We start from the raw sequence: 7,495 nt of genomic DNA, 5'->3' as shown, positions 1-7,495 counted from the left end.
GGCTGTCTACTCTATTTATAATGGTTATACCTGGCCATTTAACCTTTTAAATGGGGATAAGTTAAAGTGTACATGTCATTACCTTTTTACAGGATTAATTCAAAATTACACGTATAAATTTATACAAATAAACTTAGCCTCAAAGTTCAGTTAATAAATAAATTTTATTGCTATATGTTTTAATTTCCAAATAAAAAAAGAAGGTATTTGAATTATCAGTCTTTTCTGTATCTCATGCCACTTGTTTGCTCTAAATTACACAAATTGGATAATCTTTCTCCCTCTATTTGAGCCTCTGCTTTTGTTGCAAGTGACATACTTATAGATATTGCCAAACTATAATGTAAGTTTATAGCCTGCAGTTGTTTTGTTTTATGTTGATATAAGTCAGAAAGACCAAACCACTAATGTACTTTTCTGTTTAATATCATCTTCTAAAATGATACTACTTTCTTTCACCCAAAGCTATCTCAGTCTTGATCTGCCTACCATCTTAAGCATTTCTAAAATTTTAAACAGCACATCAGTCTATTATATCCCTTCCTTTTTTCACACCCCTCAGTGTGAATTCCCGTCTTTGGTGAGGAGACCTCCCAGGGAAGGTTCTGTTCTTTCAATTTACCTCCTCTGGGATCTAAACATCCTCCCAGTTGTTTGGCATGCATGGTGACCCATGAAGGGGAGGAGAGGATCCTAGTGGTTGAGGGGTCTAACCCAAACACACCACTTTGGCCTTGAATTCAGCTAGTCTACTTGGGCTAGGGTTAACCAAGTACCAGCATTGGATGTTCTCAACAGGTGTTGTGGACATTGTATCTGATGCTGGTGTTTGGGTATAGTGCTCACAACACCCTGGCATTGCTCTAGTGTCTTTGTTTGGCATTGTAGTGCATCCCTTAGTAGGGCTTCCATGGTAGGTGGAGTCAGTGGGCACCAAAACATTTTTTTATTATGGATCCTCCAAATAAAAACTTAAATAAAATAGTGAAAAAACAGCCCATAGGTAAACGACCACTTTGAAGATTCTGAGCAGCAATCTTTATAATCTGTAACACCTGTACCTCATTTTTTATATTACATTTCTTTTAGACAAACCTTCAGGGCAAATGTCTCCCTTTTATTCAGAAGGGATGAGAGGGACTTGCTGGCTCTCCAGTCAGTCAAAAGCTTTGCTGTGGTGACATCCATATCTAAACACAGTGAAATTCTCTTACATTCAAGGTAATTGGGGAATATACTCAATGACTTTACACCCCATGCTACTTTGAATTTGTCACGAGGAGTTATACTTTTAGAGGAATTTAAAGAACATCCCTGAGTTGGAGATTCTTGCTGGTCTCTCCACACAAGGAGTTTCTGCAGTGAGGCATATCTCCACTTGCAAAGATGGAATTATGATGCTGTCCAATATTCTCATTTTAACATTTACATCACTGCAACCATCAAAACAAGTTATCTTAATTCTAAGGTATAGCCATATGTTCCAAACCCTCTCAGATGTTTCAGTGTCAGCTGTTGTGGTCACTGGAAGATGTCATGTTCTGGTTCCTTGATCGCAGTGCTTATTAAGGTGGCAAGGACCACGATGCTTCCAAGCATGAAACAGACCCTCATTGCATCAATTGCAATGGCTCTTACCCATCCTACTTTCTGTTCTTGCCCTAAGTGGCTGGAAGAAAAAAGGTGCAGAGTTTGAAGGCAGTTCAAAAACATTACTGACCCTCAGGCTCCAAAGTTGCTGCTGCACTTCATTCCACTACTACATTGGAATGCAGACAGATCTCTCTGTGCCTCCAATAGAATCGTTCTCAAACCATGTGGAAAAGTCTTTGACCTCCACAGTCAACAAAGTTGATGAATCAACATCAACACCCATCTCTGTCCCTGACGCTCATTCCAGCAAACCATAAGATCCACTTCTTTGTTCCTGGTATGGGCATTTCCTCAATTACATCTTTTTTTCTTCCACCCCAAGATGCAGAACAATCATTCCCTCATGTCCTCAGTTGCTGGAATCCTCTTCCAACAGCAACGACCTGCCCAATCGAAGCTAGGGCAGGATCCATGAAGATTGACAGACTTTCCTCAAATAAAGATGATAAAGAAAAAAGACATGGTTGTAAACAGAAGGGTCAAGTACTGTATTTTTGTTTTCTGTGTGTATTCTTTACTTATGATTACCAAACTAACTAATATCTAAAAATTAGAAATATTTTAGATTAGATTAGGTATAATAAATAATAATAATAAATTTCCATCAAGTATCTACCTGAGGTATGTTACTTTGAGTTGATCAGGTAATGGGACCTAGATGGTGTCTAAGTGATTTACAACTTTGTGTGGTGTGAATATTAGTTGCACATCATTCAAAATGCAATAAAATAATTACATTTAAATATAAATAGATGCATACTCTAATGCTATGTATGATCAACAAATGTAGTTTCATGTTACAAGTCGAAGTTGTGTGAGAAAAAGAAAAAGGTTATTTAGATTGATTTCCAAGTATTTATTAGCTGATTATAAGGATGGTAAAATTGACCAACCTGGCATAGAGTTGAGGTAGAGAATATAACAGCTAAAATATAAGGTTTTACTGAAAAAAAACATTTGAAATTTATTTAGGAAGTTCTATAAATTATGTAAATACAACTTGACAATTTTCAGATGAAGAAAATTGTTTTTAACCTTGATGTGAAAATCGCTTTTCATTTTGAGCAGTCAACACTTTCACTTCTTCTTATTTTTGGAGAAATATTTAGGAAAAATACTCCACTAAAAATTTGGATCTTTTTGTCAACAAAAGATTTATTCCTTACTGATAACTTGGAAAATTTTGAAAATATACACAAAACATATTAGAGCTAATAGTACAGAAAAGACATTTTGGGGTTACAAGCTTGGCTGATTCAGCCTAGCCCATAGTGAGAGTGTTAACAGTTTCTGTATTGTTATTGAAGGTTTTTCCATGATATTCTACAATCCTCACACAGTGCTCTTGTCTATTTTATTTGATTCTTTTGCCAGAAGGATACAGGAATCTTGATTCTCAAACATGTTGGCCTTATATAACTGAAAAATAATGTAGTCTTTACTAAATTTTCATGTTATAGATCTGCTAAATAAAATGATTTTCTCATGATTATTTACTATCTGCTTTTGTGTAAATATTGTCATTTATAAATCTGTATAGTGCACCTAATATGTTTATTTAATTTATGCATTTAGCATATGAATGTCTGCACATGCCTAAAACTAACAGATAGTTTTGATTGATAAAGGTAAAAAGTTGATAAAAGAAGACCCTCGTTATACAAAGTTCTCTTCAAGTGATAGAAAGTGTGAGCGTGAATTTAAGGATTATCTGAAAGACAAGTTGAATACTGGCAGAACTGATTTCCGGAACTTCTAAAGGAGACAAAATTATCACATACAAGTAGGTCTCTTAATCCTATTTTTGGAAAGTTAAGTCATATTAGTTTTAGGATTTTGCATCTTATCAGTGGAAAAGCTAAGGTTTTCAGTGCCTGGGGACAAAGTCAGTTTTTATGCTTCCTCAAGATGTAAGCCATAATTCCTAATTATGTAACATCAATTTGGCACCCCTGATCCTGTCCCCGGGACAGATGGTACCCCTGCCCCTCTAGCTACCCCACTGGATCTTACGTGTATTATTACCTTTTGAAAGTACTGTATTGATTTGTATGTTTGCTAAAATGATAGGGACATTGAGATGGAAATTAGAATTTGTATTTCTTTGTACTTTTTCAGTCTTAAAAAATGTGAAAGTATGTTTTACTGTCAAATTAAAATTACCGCTTTCCAACTATTGTTTTACAGATTAGCTTCTGAACAGTCTATATTTGGAAACAGCTAATAGACATAGATGTGGTTCAATGATTTGATTTGATTTGATATTAAATATTTTTCAGTTTATTTTAATAAACTTAATTTGTTTTAATACTGTATTCATTTTTATGTATGGATACTAATTGTGAGTGAAGTCAAAATTTTGCAATTTCTTTTCCACAGAAATATTATTTGGTATAATTTCCTTAGTGCATGAATAAACAACTTATTTATCTCTCCCTTTTTTCTGTTATTTTGCAATAACATTTTCTTAGAATTACCTTGACTGCTAGAACCATTGTTGTAAATGTACTTATCTTCTTAAATCAGAATTAAAAACTTCTTAAAGCTGAAGTGCTGTTAAAGGTTTTGAAATGTCAAACAGAAATGTTTAATTTTAGAATGCATGTGTGTTTTCATTGAAATCTATCAAAGAGTAAAATGGGTATATTTTCTGAAATAAACTCATTTTAAGAGACATTTTGGTTCAACATTTTGTAACGAATTATGGTAGCTGATGAGTTGTATTAATATCTAGGTCAAAGAAGATGATTGAAGAATCAGAACAACATTTAATAGACATAGAAACAGTTCTTCAGGTTGGTTGATATTCATCATTTATTGTTTAGAAGTTAGTATTACAGTATCACATGTAAATAAGAACATTTACTAGATGTAGAAACAATTCTATAGGTTGGTAATACACATAATTTCTTTGTAAAGTTGTGATTACTCCTGTATATCATGTAAATAAGAACATTTAATAGACATAGAAACAATTCTACAGGTTGATGATGTATATCATTTATTGTGTAAGGTAGTTAGTACTACAACATCTCTTGTAAGTAAGAACATTTAATAGAAACAGTTATAGAGGTTGGTGATATACATAGTTTATTGTGTAAAGTAATTGTTACTACAATATCTCATGTAAATAAGTTTTGGTTTTTTTAAGTAACGAATGTTTTGATATAAGCATAAAGTAAACAAGGAAAGTTTAATTTTATCGAAGGAAGTTATAAAATTAAGTTTATATAAAACTGATAAACATTCAATGCTTAAATGTTTCTGAGAAGTGTTTTAATCTGTAAATGATGGTATATTTGATTGAAATATCAGTAGAATTCATTATAGTTTTCTGCTTGTAACCTTTCAGAAAGACAAGCGTTATCTCATCTTAGATAGTATATCAGACCTAACGACGTAAACTTCTCATGGCATACATTGAAGATCTTGATAGACGTGGTCCCCACCTCCTCCTACTGCGCCTGAGCCTTCTCGTCGTTCTAACAAGTAGTTTGTATTTTATTCTGTTTTAATATACTTCCAGTATGACTATTATTTCATTTTATGACTAAAATAAACATCTAAAGATAAACTAAAATGGTTGGAGCATGTCTTCTTACTGTACTTTTTACAAGTTTTATGCAGTTTTATTGTCTTCTTTTGTAAGAAAACACCTGCATATTTTTGCAAGTATACTGTTGATAATGAGATTGGATGTATGTAATAAACTATTATTCCTTCAGTTTTGCCATAATAAAACTTACTGTCAAGGTTTATTTGTTTATTGCTGGTTTTTAACACTAACTTTCCATCTGAGTCTTACTTTTCAATAGCTGCAAATTTTAAAAAATATTTTAGAATGATAAAAACTTTTAGATATAGTTTAGCTTATTATAAATTGTTTATACTGAGAAAACAAATTGGTTGTTTATTAAGTAACAGGTTGCACATGAACAAATTAAAAAAATCTATAAAGTTTTGTTGACCACAATCATTTTTATAGCTATTCCATCTTATAAACTTTAATTTAAGAATTTTAAGTTAATTAATCAAACCGGAATAAGTTCTTTATGTTGCATTAAGAATTTATTTCTATATGTGTGAATAAGAAAGTGTTGATTACACAAGAAAAGTTTAAAACAGTTACACTTTGAGTTGTATTTGTTTGCAATCTAACTGTATGATTGATGTATTTTACAGTTTACTGGCTTAAAACATTGCAGCTGATTAGGTACTACTAACAATCTGTTTAACAAAAGTTAAGTGAACTGGCATTTTAGTACTGATTGTATTTTGAAAAGTTTAAGATAAGAAGAATATTTTTGTCATTCTTCCAGTGAACAGTATGAAATAATATATTTGTAGAATAAATTGCAATACACATAAACTGCAGTCCACCACAACAGAAGTAGTGGTTTGCTCTGTTCCGAGGCTTTTGATGGGTAGAATTTTTTTTTAAGTTGTCTTCCTATTAATCTACAACAAACCAAAGAATTGACTATGACCTCTCTTTTTTCACTAAAATTCAAAGTAGACAGTGACCAGTGTTTTGAAATGCTGTTTCTGTCTACCAGTGGAGAGAGAGAGAATTAAATATGTATGTGTATAGCATGGCAAACGATAATTATTAATGTAACATTTATTGTAACACAATAAAAACTTTAAAAAATAATGGTATTCAAAATCTCTTGTGGGTTATAACTAAGGCAGTACACTAACAGTACATTGTCTACTTTTATCTTTCTATTGTGCAAAATAGTTTTATTATGGAACATTGTTCTTTAAAAATTTGTTTTTGTGCTATTAAACATATTAGACTTTTTTATCTCATTCTTGTTAACTAGATTTTCTTTTGAATTGCTAGACCACAACCTTAAAAATAGTTTAAATTGGAATTTTCTGCCATTTTGACCTGATTTAACCAGGAACTTTTCCTCAGTTCTTTTAGGAGTAAACTTCACTGTATTATTTAAAAAGTACTGTCTGAATTATAACTGTGGTGCATAAGACTATTTGAATTAGTTATATAACAAGAAGTTGTTTTACTCATTGGATATTCAACTAAGAAGAAAAATTGGTGAGTCCTGTTAATCAGGTTTTATGAAATAAACCAAAATATCAAATCAAGAGCCTAGGTTTCTTACGTGTGCATAAAAAATAAAATGATATACATGACATTTCTCTCCTGGGACAATCTTGTAAAGGGCTTTGGTGAGACAAAGTGGTTTAGGATCATTAATTTTGAAAACTACCTACTCTTTCTGTCACATTAAAACCAAATTCTAGAATATGCTTTAATAACTGTATTCTGGATTATACTGTTAAAACTTAGCTTCGTAAAAGATGCATTAACCCTTTTGTGATGGATTGCGGGGTGAAAGGCCATGTCATCATTTTTGTCGAGTTGCATTCAAAATTTTATTGAATTACTAGTTTTTCAACTGATGTCAGGTAAGTTTGGAATCAAACTGCATATTATAATTCAAACTTTAATATTATATATGAAATAATTTTTAATTTAAAATTAAATATAGATTTTAGTGAATCACGTGGTATGTTAAAAGCAGCACTGGTTAAAATTAGATGTTTGTAATGTCAAAATACTAATTCCATAGTTTTGTAGAAACTAGGAACTCAAATTACTAATATTAACAAGCTAGAATATCAAATAAGAACTTTATATTTTTTACTTTGCTGAGATATGACTTGTGTACTGAATCAAACATGGTAATTTCATTTACCTCTTTCCCAAGCATGGTTTTCGTCATCATCTTAATCTTCGAAAAAACTTCCACTTCTTTCAATCCACAGTTTCAATGAAGTAGGTTGTGTCTTTAGTCTTCTTAAAGTTTCATATTTT

At 31.8% G+C, this 7,495-nt stretch overlaps 1 long non-coding RNA gene across 1 annotated transcript; it reads left to right on the top strand.

The window, feature by feature from the left end:
- Window positions 1-3,419: 3,419 nt before the first annotated feature.
- LOC143253599 (uncharacterized) lies at window positions 3,420-5,410 on the top strand. Its single transcript, XR_013029726.1, has 3 exons — window positions 3,420-3,436; window positions 4,388-4,448; window positions 5,006-5,410. It is a non-coding gene; the product is annotated as an uncharacterized LOC143253599 (long non-coding RNA).
- The last annotated feature ends 2,085 nt before the right edge of the window (window positions 5,411-7,495 follow it).

This window comes from Tachypleus tridentatus, chromosome 6 (genome assembly GCF_004210375.1).
Source record: "Tachypleus tridentatus isolate NWPU-2018 chromosome 6, ASM421037v1, whole genome shotgun sequence".
Taxonomy (NCBI): domain Eukaryota; kingdom Metazoa; phylum Arthropoda; class Merostomata; order Xiphosura; family Limulidae; genus Tachypleus; species Tachypleus tridentatus.
Note: the sequence above shows the minus strand (reverse complement) of the source record. Positions and strands in the feature narration are given on the sequence as shown.